The following is a 15,106-nucleotide window of genomic DNA, read 5'->3' as shown; positions in this document are numbered from 1 at the left end:
AACGTCTCTCATAGAGAGACTTATTGTTACTGTTCTTGGCATATTCAATACGCACGGGTAGCTTGCCAGGCTCTTCCGCGCGAGCTTGATACTCTGGGTAGCTTGCCGGGCTCTCTGAGAGGGGCCAGGAATCGAACTCGGATAGGCCGCGTGAAAGGTGAATGCCCAACCACTGTGCTATCGCTCCAGCCCCACAAGTTAATGCTATATTAAAATTCATAGTCAATCCTAAGGATTGCATTAAAATTTAGAAACACACCTGTATCTCAGGAGATTTCAGAGGAACTGTACTATGTTTAGTATGTGTTCTTATGTAAAACTCTGCTGGTATTTACACACAAATGAGAGAATCATAAAAGGTTTGGCAATTTTTTGGATATGTTTGAGAGTCTATGATGGCCTTTCATATTCCCCCTGAATGTGAGAGCATATCATACTGAATGAAACTGGTGTATTTACTCCCAGAAATACATCATGTTTATACTTCAAAAATTATGCAGTTACCTTCTACTTGGTCTGCTTACTTCTTTTGGAGTCATGTAGTCCATTTTCCTTTGAATCACAAAAATGCATTCCTAATAGTCAAATCTATTTGTATACACCTTCTTCTATAGTTCCTTATGATCTATGGGGTAAATTAAAAATTTCTTAATGCTTTAAGGATAATGCTATCTCCCTTTTTCCTGCTCTACTGCCCACACTCACAACATATGAATGTATTTCTATAAAATATTACATGTTCTACTTCTATTGAAAAGTATTATTACTTTGTTTCCGGGACATCCCTGGTAGTCCTTTGGAGCTATTTCAAATTCTCTGCTCACCCCTGGAGGTTTTTAGGGGACCATGCAGTGCCAGGGATCAATCCAAGATCAGAATAAGGCATGAGATAGCTTATCTCATTGATTCATCTCTCTGGCCTCACAAATGTTCATCTTTCTAAAAACTGCTTTGTTTTTCATTCATCTTGAGCTATATATAAACTGATACTTGTTTTGTTCCCCTCCAAATGTAAATAACTCATACTTCTTCAACAGTCAATTCAAATATTATTATCCAGAGGGAAACTCCTCTAATCTCTTGTTACATAGCCTCAAACTTAGCTTTTCCAAGATTATCTCTCCTCCTTAGTATTCTGACTATTCCCACAATCCCATCACAGAATTTCCTACACTATGTTGTACATTCTTGGTTTTTGACAGGTTATAGAATATGCACAAAATCCTAAAACTAAAACATGATTATCAAACTACTTCATTGTAGATGAAGCTAAGGCACAACAAGATGAAATAAGTTGCTAAAAGTCCTTCCTCCCTACCTCTCCTTTCTACTTCCCTCCCTCTCTTTCTCTCCCTCTCTTTTTGCCTTCTCACTTTCTCCCTTTATTTCCCTTTCTTCTTAGAAATCACTACAAACATTAAAGATAAATAAAAGGGAAGGAAACTAACATATACAAGTCTCAGACACAAAGGTGCATAGAATTGGCTTTCACACATATTGACCTCTGATATGCAACACTTAACTATTTGTTGTTGTCATTGTTCTATGAATTAAGACAGAGTTGCTTGAGAGTCTATGGCCTTGGAGCTAAGTGAGAGCAGAGTGGAAATTTTATGCAAACTTCTTCCAAGTCTAGTGCTTCTCTATCACTTAATGTATCACATCATTTAATCACCCAAAACTGCTCTATTGTATGTTGTAGGACAAATAATTCAAGAAAAAAAAAAAGGGTTTCGGGAGGGGGGAGCAGAGAAATGATATAAAAGATAAGGTTCTTACCTTGCATGACCCAAATAGAATTTAATCCCTAGAACACTATATGGACCCCAACTAATGCAAGGAATGATCCCAGAGCACAGAGTCAGGAGTAAGCCCTGAACACTGCTGGCTGTGCACACTCCCCACACACACACACAACCCTCCCCACAGTGGCTTTCCTTTAAATATCATTTCTGCAGGCATAATGATTTGGGATTTAGAAGATTGAACGTTTATCACTAAGTGAAAATCTGTACAGAAATAAGAAAACATAGTAACAGCATATGAGATCTCTGCTTATAAAAGTAATCTTATCCTAGTTACCACAGATGTGCTGGCAAATGTCATGATATACAGGTCGCTGGGAACCATAATGCTAATTAGGGCAAAAATGTCTCTTCTTAGACAAAGTCAGGTGCCATTGCTGTGTCCTTTAAAAATAACTTTTGACCTTCTACGGTAGAAGGTCAAAGCTTACATTTAAATGTCAGTATTTCAATAAAATACCTCATATTCATGAAGTATAGAGAATAACAACATAGATTTTAGCAACTTCAGACAGAAGAGGATTTGTCACTTTAAGCTTACCACTTACTCAATGTGTGACCTTAGCTTCTATGAGCCCTAGTGTCCTCATTTATAAAATGAAGACAATGATAATGTCCTTTAAACATGTGAGGAGATTTTAGTACTATGGGGTTTTGAGGCACCTGGAAGAGGAAACAATGTGATAGCCCTCTACTCTTCATCTCCTTTTGCTAATTACAATGATCTGCCAAATGTTGTCACATTCATTTGAGCCTCATGACAATTTTGAGTCAAACAGGACAGATGTTAATTTCTCATTTTATGTAAACTACATGGTTGGCTTAGAAGTCTCAGTTAATAATTGTGTGAACTGGGAAGTAAACCTAGATTGTCCTATTTCATGCTTTATAATATTAACTCACTCAAAAAAATATCCACATACAAACTCTGGAGATACAACAATGAGAGACAGGTCAACTGCTGTTCCCTATGGAAATTCCTCTAGACATCATAGATTCTAAAAAAGGGGAAAAAGCAACACCCAGGAAATGCAGAAAGGTCACACCAGATATTTTCTGTAAACTGGCTACAAACAAAGCACCACAGACAGCTCTTGTGTCAGTCCTCTGGCTCTTCCAAAAGAAGAATCCTCCAAAATCTGGCAGGGGTGGAGGTGGGGGTCGAGTAATATCACTTGCCTAAAGTTAATCATATACTGAAGGGTCATTTACTTGTCATCACAAGAATACAACAAATCTTTCTCCTTCACCACCCTTGGAACAGGCTGTGATGTTACTTTAGAAATGTTTCAATGTGTCTACAGAGCTATTTTAGCATTCTCTTAGTTATACCAATCAACACTTCAAAACAAGAGAAACTTGGACATATGTTCTTCCTGATCATGCCTCACATTGAACTAAAACAGTCTTAACACATTAAAAACACGAAGGAAGTTCTCGCTACTTCCCCCTCACACCTCCCTGCCTCATGACCCAGTTTATGTACTGATTTTACTTGGCTTATGCAACGCCCTGCCTAATTCCCTGCCCTCACATCTCTTCCCTCCCTAAAACTGGAGCTCCTTGACTCAATATTATTCTTGCAAGTATTTGAGGTTTCTTCCTTCAGTGGTTCAGGAAAATCAGCTTAATATGGTCCTGTATGTCAACTCTAGAGAATTACTAGGTAGTAAACAACAATAAAAAATGGATTTTTACTAGTTCAATTTCTGAGACATTTTCCCTATAACATCACTAGTTTTCTCCTTGATTACTGTCTCTAGAGTGCCTTAGCTTCTCCCTCCATCTCTGTCTCTGAAACTGAAAGTTCCCCTCTGCTCCATGCTCATTTGCCCTTCCAGTATCACAAAAAGGGGATAATTTGCCCTTCCAGTATTCTGTGCTTCTTGTCCTTTCATAAAAATCTTGACATAGTCAATTTCAAGGTTCAATGTTACCCAACATCCTCTGCTCACTCCCATATATACATAATTTCATGATCACTTCATACTAACCTGTACTAAGAATATTTATCTAACCATTGTCTTAAAACTATTATCTAATATTATTATTCAATGCTAACCTAAAATAATATCTTCGGTATACCTATAATGTTTTACAAAGAAAGCAGGAAAACTGTGTAGTGTAATTGATAGAGTATAAAATTTTAGTTGTGTAATCGTAGCTAAATTTTGTAGGCTTTGGGAATCTCAGTGAATTTTATAAGTATCAACTACTTCATCTGTGTGGTAATAAAACACGCCTAGCAAATTGCAAGTAGGTAATTAATGACAGTCAGTATATTTGTGGATGATATGTACTCAAACAACTGACACAAGGTATGATTGGTACCACAGTTTCTAGAAAGAATAAAATCAACATATCTTTGTCTGGCTTATGGAAGTCTATCTATAGGGCAAAGTATCTGAACTCAGTCTTTGGAAAATGCTTAGAATGTAAACATATAAAGGCCACAGATCAAAAGATGGTATAATATATGAATAGTATTAGTGAAAAAATGAGTAATATTAGAAAGGTCAGATAACACAAGTTGATTGAAGCAGAAGAAGAGGGAGAGTGTATATACTAATAGAAATTATTTTTCTGGAGATTCAAATGATGTCAGCTACATAGACAAATGACTTAAGTGAAACTTTAGAAAAATTCTAACATCATCAGAAAACTTAGAAAACACACCAATACTTCTCTGGCATGGATCCATGAGAAGGTTTCGGTAGGAACAATTTGGCTTTTGCCAGCATTCCTGAAAGGTGTAAATAAGATTCAGAACTTTGAGTACAAAGGGAAAGCTCAAAGCATGCATTTTTTTGTTGTTGTTGTAAAGACACAGCAGTCTTTTTGGGCTTTATTAGAAAATTCTCGTGCCAGCTGTCTTCGTTTCTCTGACTCACATTCACACAATATGCATTTCTCTTGTTTCTCCTCAGTACTGCACTCTGATACTAATGAATTTTTGGGAATAGAAAACCCAAAAGAATATTAAAATTAGAAAAAGGAGTTCGTTGAGTTAATTTCACTGAAGTGCATCACAACATACTGCAATGTAATAAGAATGAATATTCAATAGGAATTCAGTCATGGGAAAATTAATTAAGAAAAGTGCTATTGCTAATATTGCCTTTTATATATACACATAATATGCAGAGACACATAACCATATATTGGCTCATGTTAACGATAATAAAAGTTAGACATTTATGAAAAGCAAACACTCAAGATTTCTTATTTGAGTTGCTTTCAAAGTATTTTTAATTTTAAAAAGTGACTATATTTCCAGAAATAAGTTTCTAAATTTGTTGTGTTTGGGGCCCCACCTGGCAGTAATCAGATATCCCTCTTGGTGATACTCAGGGGACCATATACGATACAGGAGATCAAACTAGCATGCAAGGCAAGCACACTTCCCCCTGTACTATCTTTCCATCCCAATAATCAGTTTCTAAAAGACAAATCCCATAATGCCACATTTTTGTTTAATTTCTTTAATATAATCTAAATATTCTTAACAACAAAGTAAAAGCTACAATCTTCATGTGTGGTTTATGTGTATCCTATTTAATTTTACATACCTGAATTCTTCTAGGTAAGTTGCTTTCTTACAAATCTCCCTTCTTTGCACCTATGTGCTTGTATATCACATTTGACTATTTTCAGATGCAGCTCAACACAATTCCCTCCTCCCCTCTGATAGCCATAGGCCATAGTAAGTGTTCCCATAGCACACTGGATTTAGTACTAGTCAACAGCAAACATTGTACACCTACAGAATCTTAGAGACTGTGCCAGGAATCTATGTATCTTAAAAGCATAGTCTGTGTGTTTTGTTTTTTGTTTTTTGGCTGCTGACCCACCCACTAGAAAGCACATTTACTGACTGATTAAAAGAATAGTGCTGGGGCTGGAGCAATAGCTTAGTGGATAGGATGTTTGCCTTGCACATAGCCGACACGGGTTCTATTCCCAGCATCCTATATGGTCCCCTGGGCACTGCCTGAAGTAATTCCTGATTGCAAAGCCAGGAGTAACCCCTGTGCATCTCTAAGTGTGACCCAAAAAGAAAAAAAAAAAGAATATTGCATTATAAGGCTGCACTTAGGGTCTGGGTTCTTGGTGAATAAAAGTATAATCTTGGCCTCAGTTTATAGTCTAATTACACACATAATTAATACATGATCTTTGAGTAATAATATCTATATCTCATATCACCTAAATATTTTTGAATGAGCAAATAAAAATAAATGTTTAAGTGGAATATGTATGGTGGTTGGCAATATGGAACTTGAGCACAAAAGTACCCAGATTCCAGAGAACATATTAGAAAACAATTTGACATGTCAGTTAGAAAAGTGAATTTGCATTCAAAACACTCCTATTTGAGTCATAGTCCTTGAGTTTTCTAAATGTGTGACTTTGAGAAAGCATTTATTGAATTCATAGTAAAATCCTCTCTTCATACCAAAGAAAAAGAATCACAAAGAACATAGTGGGAATACCATTTCAGGGAATGTACCTTTAAGGACAATTCTGAGTTTTTGGCACTTGTTTCCTGAAATATTATGCTGAGAAGGACGTTGAGACTATATCCAGATTGTTCATGAAGAAGTACTGTGTTGAATTAGAAATATCTATCTATGAGAGCACAAAAAAAGTGGTATGTTGCCTATTATTTGATACCCCATAGATAGTAAATATCCATAAAAAATATTGTAAGTAGATTAGTGCTATAAAGCTGGGAGCAGTATAAAATGGAAAGAAATAGAATAAAATGGAATGAAGAGCCAAAGACAAGAATCCTGGACTGGCTAACTAGACAATTAGAGAAAATATGTTTATTTTTGTTATTCTTGCATGTTATTTTAAATTATAAATGTCTTGTTTCTGGCACATAATAGAAGGTTGGATTAGTGAGGTAATGAATATACAATTCGTGTTTCTCTTCTATATGACTTTGGGCAGGTCCTAAATATATTACACTATATATTTTTTGTTTTGTTTCTGTTTGTTGTTTTGCTTTCCTTTAAAATTATTTTTTATTTACTGAATCACCGTGAGATACACACTTACAAGGTTGTTCATGATTGGATTTCAGTTATATAATGCTTCAACACCCCTCCCTTCGCCTTCACCAGTGTACATTTCCCACACCAATGTCTCCAGTTTCCCTGTGCCCCACCCCCACCACCTGCTTGCCTCTGTGGAAGGCATTTTCTATCTCTGTCTCTTTGTCTCTCTGTCTCTCTTTGTCTCTGTGTCTCTCTCTCTCTCTTTCTCCCTCTCCCTCTCTTCATCTCTCCCTCCCTCTCTCTCTCCCTTCCTCCTTTTTTGGACATAATGGTTTGCAATTCGATACTAATACTGAAAGGTTATTTTGTATATCCCTTTATTATGTATATCCCTTTACATTTATATGCCAACACTCAGTTTGGGGCTAGAGTGATCATTTTTATTATTTCATGCTGGTCCCTTCTTATCCTAACTACTTTTTGCCCCTGACACACATGTGGCAAGCTTCCAACCACTGACCAGTCCTCATGGTCTCTATTTTACTTGGTACCTTGGATATCAGTCTCATGCTTTTTTTTTAATATTCCAGAAATAACCACTGTCATTCTATATCTGTGTCTCCTTCTCACTCATTTCACTCAGCATGATATTATCAACTTGTCCATCCATTTATAAGCAAATTTCATGACCTCATTTTTCCTAACAGCTGTATTATATTCTGGCATGTACATATATCATAGTTTCTTTATCCAGTCCTCTGTTCTCTTGGGTTGTTCACTTGGGCTGTTTCCATATTAGATCAGTTTAATTTAACTATAATTTGATACAGTTCTCAAAAGTTTGCAAAGGACATTTAACCTTTATTAATTCAGTTGAACCATACCACATTCCAGAGAAGTGGACAATGGTACAACTACTCTTTTAAATGAAGAAGCACAGGCTCAAAGCTTAAGAAAACTCCTCAGTATTTATATAATTTGGTGTCAGTTTCCATATAAATGGCAAAAGGGAAAATAAATATTAATTTGTTTTACCCCACTGGTTTATAATAAGATTCAAATCACTGTAAACTCAAAAACATTTTTTGAACACAAGATCTTGTAATATTTTGCTTGATGGGAACAGTAATTTCTATAGTTTATTTCAGTATCATTAAAACTAAAAAAAAGGAACTTTTGGTAACCAAATATAATTTTTAGAGGGTCTTTCAAGCAATATTTAGGGAGCTCAGTGGTCACTCCAGTGGCTTGGCTGTGCACGCAGGATGGTTCAATAATCAGACCAAGGATAAGTAAGGTAGTTTCCTCTTGTAGCTTACACTAACAAGCAGAATGGAATTGAGCCTGACTTTGGGTCTGAAGTGTCACATATCTTTTCTAGTGTAAGGGAGGGATACTAGAGGGCTGAAAATTTCCTGCTAAAAGAAATAATCGAAATTCCTTATCTCTTCAGGACCTGCAACTCTGGGCTTTGTTCCTTCCTAGTCCCATAGACGAGCTCCTTTTCCTACTGTTGAAAGAGAAAATTATAGTTCCTTTAGGGAAAAAAGTTTGAGTCTAAGCTTGACTTTTTATAAATCATGTTAATTTGGAAATAAGCTATTGGTTTGACTTTGCATTCATCAGAGTCAAGGGTGGATTGTGTTTCTGTAGTCCCCTTTGTCCTTAATTAACAACCATTGAATAGCCATATTAATTAGTGGGTCTCAGAGATACTTTGCCTCACCCTTCACCACAATGGGTAATTAAAAGTCCCATCAATAAAATAGCTGCATTCATAATTTCTATAAACCTATTAAGAAGCAATAAATATCATTATAGTTCAGCTTCTCTTGATTTCAGCCCCCCTTCACTGTTCTTGTCTGTTTCCATAAAGATTTTTGAATTATATAGGGAATGATGAACTAGCAAAGGTTGCATGTGATAATTTTGATCTGAGGAGTCAGGGTATGTAATTAACAGAATAAATCAGACAAAAGTTTTCTAAGAAGAGAACAACTTAAATTAGAAATATGATATGATATTAGAGACACGGAGCTACCACTTTTTTGGATTTTAATTTTAAAGAAAACAAAAAGTTTTTCACTTTTAATTGGATTCAAAATATCCGGAGTAGGCTTTAATTGGATGTTCTGATATTTTTTCCTCAACAAAACTATGAAAATATTATTGAACATATACATTGTTGAGCATAATTTATGAGAAATATAGATGATAAATTAGGAACGGTATCTGTCCTCAAAAATTTTGCTATCTAATAGAATAGAAAGTTCTTTCAAACATCTCAGATTCGTATGTCTCATACGTCAAAGAAGGACAATGCCTCCACGGATGAAGTATTTTTCAGTTTAAATGTTTCTCACTCCCCATAAAACATGATTGGGAAGTTTTTATTTTGTTGTTTATATTTTTCTATATATTTCCACTATGTATCTATGCTTCTCTAAACTAATTATATTATTTATCAAAGATAAACTTATACCAGATAGTTGTTTAATCCATAATGAAGATTTACTATTCTAACAATGCAGTTTAAATTTATCATTCCCAGTATTTTTAATGATAGCATATCATGCGCAATGTCTATCAAATGAATAAATTAATAAATTTACACAAAGAAAAATAAAGCTTTAAAGAAAACTCATATTTAATACTTACAACACCCTTGTCCTATTTATTTTAAAAAGAACCAACTGAACTTTTAGAGATTAATTTAAAGCATATATATAAGATTATTTTCAATTATATATGTGTGTTTTATGTGTGTATGTGTGTGAAACATATGTTAAAAGACAATGCTACTTAAATTTTAAAAACTTTGCGGGGTAAGGGGCACTTGGGCTACAGCAGCAGATCCCTGGCTTTATGCTCAGGGATCATTCCTGTTAGTACTCGAGTACCCATATATGGTACCTGGGATTGAACCTGTTTCACCACAAGCAAGGCAAGCATCCTATCCACTGTAGTCTCTGCAGTCTCTTTAAAGGACATTACAAAAATGATAAATTGATGAGGGAATGACATTACTCAAGTCTGTTGACCCTAAATCTACTGCTTATTTCACTAGGGCATGTCTCTATTAAATTCCTTGCTAAAGTTCTTTCTCTATTAAAGAGTTTGGCTGGCCCTAGATGAGATCCGGAGCAGCCGCGCATGACACGGCCGACCCCTCTGCTCCTTAAAGACTATGATCCAGGAGGTCTATGGGCACCCAGAGACTTATAGAAATGAATCTAGACTGTGAGCTGAGCTAAAACAACAGAAATCCAAAACCTATAATCTTCATTCTCAGCAATGGAAAACAAACTATCAAATGAAGCCTTTTCAGCAGCTTCAATTGTTGGGGGAGAATTCCAAATAATAATAGTCAGTTCTCTGTTGAAATATTGAATGTATCCAAAGTATAGAGAGAATAAAGTGAAGATCATTGGTCACTCAGGTGCAGGGGGTGGGTGGGAAGGGGGTATATTGGGGTTCTTGGTGGGGGAATAGGTGCACTGGTGAAGGGATGGAGGTTTGATCATTATATGACTGAGACTTAAACCTGAAAGCTTTGTAACTTTTGTCACGGTGATTCAATAAAATAATCTTTTTTTGAAAAAGAGATAAAAAAATAAAGAGTTTGGCTGAGCCTGAGCAAAAAATTATTTTCAGAATTCCAACATGAACATTAATAATTTGAGAGTTGGTGTTTTGCAGTATGATATACATTCCTTTTTTTTTTTAATCTCTACTGGATTTGAGTCCTTGAACTCTCTCCAGCTCTCACTTGGAGACGTTTTCTGTTTGTGTCCTGTCCTATCCAGCATACTATGGCTCTTGTTACACTCCTAATGGCCTTTGTGAATGGTTTATAAAATTTCTTGTTTATTTTGGGTCAGTTTCTTATTTATTTTGGGCGATCACATTGTCGCCCTCACAAGGCATAACACATAACTATACCATGTGAGCACTACATTCGCATAGTAGGTGCTGAATAGATTATGGGTTCTTTGTTCGCAGTAACATATATTTAAATCTATTAATTATAGAATCCCTTACTCCTAGGAGTTTTGCATATCAGAAACATGAACTTTGATAGATCCAAAAGTCTTAGGATGTTTTATAATTCTAATTATCTTACATTTTGCCAAATTTCCATTTGATGTGAAGTACCTGTGACCAAATAAATCTTAATTGTAATTTTTAAAAATGTATCTAAAATGTATATAAGTGAAAAAGACATCTCTGCGAAACAAACAAAAAATTACTTTTTCCATTATATTCAAATGAAATAACATTATATGCTAGGTTTTTAAAAATGAGAACAAAATGACATTAAAGAAGTCATTACTGCTTTCTTACCATAGAAATTTATTTGGAAATTAAGGTATAAAATTGAATCTAATCCTGTAACTTTATTTAATTAAGTAATAGTCAGTACTTTCTGCTGAGGTTCTGCTCTTTCTTCCTAATGGGCTAGACAGACCAGGCAAATACAATAATAGTGTTCTGAATTTTTGTTGCATTCCTGTCAAGAATGAACACACATGTATTCAGGTCATGTAGATAAAGGGGGTAGAATATGCCGTATTTACTCCAGTGAGTGATGAGCAGAGAAGAGTAACAAACTGATCTCCTAGGTTTAAACCAAGGGGATCCCTCAACAACAAAGGTAGCAATCTGTGCAGATTAATGCTAGTACATAACTACATGTGAGTAAATGAAATATACTGTGAGTGAGAGTTTTACTTAAGATAGAATGGTACTGATATTTAAAAAAACTAAAGAAGAAGACATAAATCACTAAAGCAAACTGAGTATCTCAGCTATAAATCCTAATCTACTTGGTCAAATGATCTTTGATAAAGATGCCAAGTGTACATAATATTATAAGGATCCTGTAGCAAATAGTGTTGGAAAAGTTGAATAATAATCTTTTATAGAAATGAAGATAATCTTATACCATATATAAAATTAACTCAAAATTGATTACAGACATAAACATAAGTCATCAAACTAAATACCTTGAAGAAAACATAGTGGGAAGTTTTATAACATTTGAAACAACAATGAGTTTTGGAATTATACCATAAGCATAAACAAAAACAACAAAAAAGAAAAAGATAAAAGAGACTAGATTAAGTTTAAAAACTTCTACAAAGCAAAAGAAATAATCAACAAAATAAAAGTAAATCTGTATCATGGGAAAAGTATTTTTAAATAGTTTATCAGTTAAAGAATTAATATCCAAACTATATACAGAATCCTACAACTCATCTCCACTTCCCGGTTTTTGTATGGAGGTTGATATTACAGTATTTTGAGCTCTATGAGTGTTTCATATATCTGGGACATTAGCCCTTTGAAAGATGTATGATGTATAAATGTGTTTTTTTTCACATTCCATAAGGCATGATTTTATTTTAGCTAATTTCCTTTCCAGTGCAGAAACTTTTAATTATTATTTCTTGAAAATTTATTGAATCATTGTGGTTTATGTCATTTTCCATATTGCTGATCCATATTATCAATGCTACTTCACTGCCCCCACCATCAGAGTGGCAATAACCACTCTCCCAAGTCCCTTGTCCCACTCCCTTTTGTGGCATTAGTTCGCTGTTTTGTAGACAACAATTGGACACAAATCTTGAAATATAGCTAATATAAACTCTTTGAAAAAAATTGGTGTAGCTGACCTGTTTATTGCTCCACCATCCCAGGTGAGGCTCACCTCTGGCTAATATTACTGGGCCTATTCTTGAACAGGATACAGAGTTCCAATGTGGGGTAGGGGGAGCCCTTCCCTACCAGGTGTTTTCCAGCAGTTTCTACATCCATCCGCATCATATTAAGGTACCAAACCATAGCTCCTAAAGCACATGGCCATACAATGGATCTATTAAACAAATTATATGTTTCTCATAGTTACATAATTCCTGTCATTCTGTGAGGACAGGCAGAGGAAACAGAAAACCACCTCTAGCTAATCCCTCACCACTTCCCTGGGGGAAAGGGTGTTGTTAACTACAAAACTCATCCCCAGCACAATAAGATCACTAGAAAACTAATGGGGAAACATGTAGAAACCAACCAAGCTCAATAAGTGAAAATAATGCCACCAAAAACATAAACAATAGTAAATCCTAAGACAGCATGTTTAATGACACTAGGATAAGGATCTTCAATGAGTTGAAAGAAATGATAGCACAGGTAATCACAACAAAGCACAAGAAAGTAGGAGAGTGAAATGATAAAGCTATTACAGTCAGAAATGAATAACATGGTAGGTGATATAAAAAAGTCAACAGATGCTCTGAATAGCAAACTAATAGAAGTTGAGCAAAAGATTGAGGAGGTCCAAGATAGATGAAAAGGAGGAAACAGCTAGGAAACAGAGGAAAGTGGAAAATATTTTGAAAAGAAATGAACAGCATACTAGAGAACTATTGGATGAGTTCAAGAGGATCAATAAAGGAATCACTGGAGTCCTTGAATGTGAAGGCAATGTGAAGAAAAAATAAGTAAAGAAATCATCAATAAGAACTTCCTAGAGCTGAGCATTACAGGCACTGAGATCCAAGAAGTCTGAAGAGTCCTAGTGAAAATAATTCCATACAGAAAAAACTTTAGGACAAATTATACTCAAAATGAAAAATCTAAAATAGTTACAGAATATTGTAAGGAGCAAGATCATGCTCAAGGATCATGTCTGAGTGCTCAGGTAATCCAAACTGGGTTCAGCTATATACTGGTTAAGTACCTTAACCCCTTAACTATTGGTCTCCTCTCCTCATTTGTTTGAGACTTTTCCCCCTCTAGCTAATTAATCAAGCTGCTTTGTCATTAACTATCCATATATTTGCACAGTTTATTTCAGGGCTCTTAATTCTATTCCATTGGTTTGAAAGTATGATTTTATTCCAGTACAGTGCTTTTATGATTACTTTAACTTTGTAGTAGAGTTCAGAGCCCGAGATGCAAGTCTCTCATTTTGTAACCTCAGAATTTCTTTGGCTTTTTGAGTTTTATAGTTCCAAATTTCAGTACTGTTTTATTTTTGAGTGTCCTTGAAGAATGCCATTGGATTTTTTAGAGGAATAAAAATAGATCAATACAATGCTTTGGGTTGTAAGTTTATTTGAAAAGTGTTAGTTCTTCCAGTGAATGAACAGAAGTATTTTTCCATTTACTTGACTTATAGTTCAAATTTGTTGAGAATTTTTATTGTGAATGATTGTTCCATGAATATTTTCAAAAGATTTTTCTATAGCTACTGAAATGACTATATGGTTTATGCATTTTTTGTTTATATGGAGTATACTAATAATTTATTTGTATATATCTCTGAATATCTTTACACCTTGGAGTAATTTCCATTTGATTTTGTTTGTGATGATTTTTGACATATTGTTGAAGACTTTTTGCTAAAAATTTGTTGAGAAGCTGTACATCTATTTTAATCAAAGCTATCAATCTATAATTTTATTTTTAAGTAACGTCGCTATATATGTGTTTTGTGAATTGGGAGAATATTAGCCTCATAGAAGCTGTAAGGAAGGATTCCTCTTATTTAGCTTCCAGAAAAGCTTAAGAAGTATAGTACTAGGTCCTCTCTGAAGGCCTGATAGAACTCACAAGTGAACCTATCTGGAGCAGGATTCCTGTTCTTAACTCCTGGTGTTTTATCATAGCATCTTTTTCTTCTTACTAGAAACAGCTAAACAACGATGAACATATAGTGACCTGTGTTAGCTGGTTCTTTTATGTTCTAGGCACCAGACAATAAGTCAAATCAACTATCATTTCTATGTCTCTTATCTCCTCATGCAGCCACGATTTTTGATAAACAACCTTCTTAAAATCAACTATTTCCCCAGCATGGTTTTAATTTACTGCAGGAGTTCCATGTTTTATATTTGAAGGCTAAAAGAAGATCATCATACAAGATTTCCTGGGTAAATGTGGCTGCCCTCTCTTTTCCACTGTTCTCTATATATCTAAAACAATTTACACCCATTTGTAAAGTACTTTCTGTTTAAACTGAATCAATGTTTATTTCTCACGATTGCATGGGTAAATAAATCATTGGAATGTGTAGTATAAACAATACTGTGCTCTCCATGATCAGTCTCAATAGAAAGGCAGAGTGGCAATAGAGATAAGAAGGTGGGATCCTAATTGTAAGAAAATTTGACAAAGGTCCAAGAATTCCCTGCTTAGGTCCTAATTCTAATTTGTCCCAGGAATGGAATCTGGGTAACAATTTTTCAATTGGCCTAGGATATAAGACTAAAAAACTAAGGGGTTTATATTAGA

At 34.9% G+C, this 15,106-nt stretch overlaps 1 protein-coding gene across 1 annotated transcript in view; it reads right to left on the bottom strand.

Moving 5' to 3' along the window:
- The window catches only part of AGBL4 (AGBL carboxypeptidase 4), a 1,336,770-nt gene that overhangs the window by 704,737 nt on the left and 616,927 nt on the right, over positions 1-15,106 (bottom strand). The window lies entirely within an intron of this gene.

This window comes from Sorex araneus, chromosome 5 (assembly GCF_027595985.1).
Source record: "Sorex araneus isolate mSorAra2 chromosome 5, mSorAra2.pri, whole genome shotgun sequence".
NCBI classification, from domain to species: domain Eukaryota; kingdom Metazoa; phylum Chordata; class Mammalia; order Eulipotyphla; family Soricidae; genus Sorex; species Sorex araneus.
The sequence above is the reverse complement of the archived record's forward strand: the minus strand, read 5'-3'. Positions and strand labels throughout refer to the sequence as shown.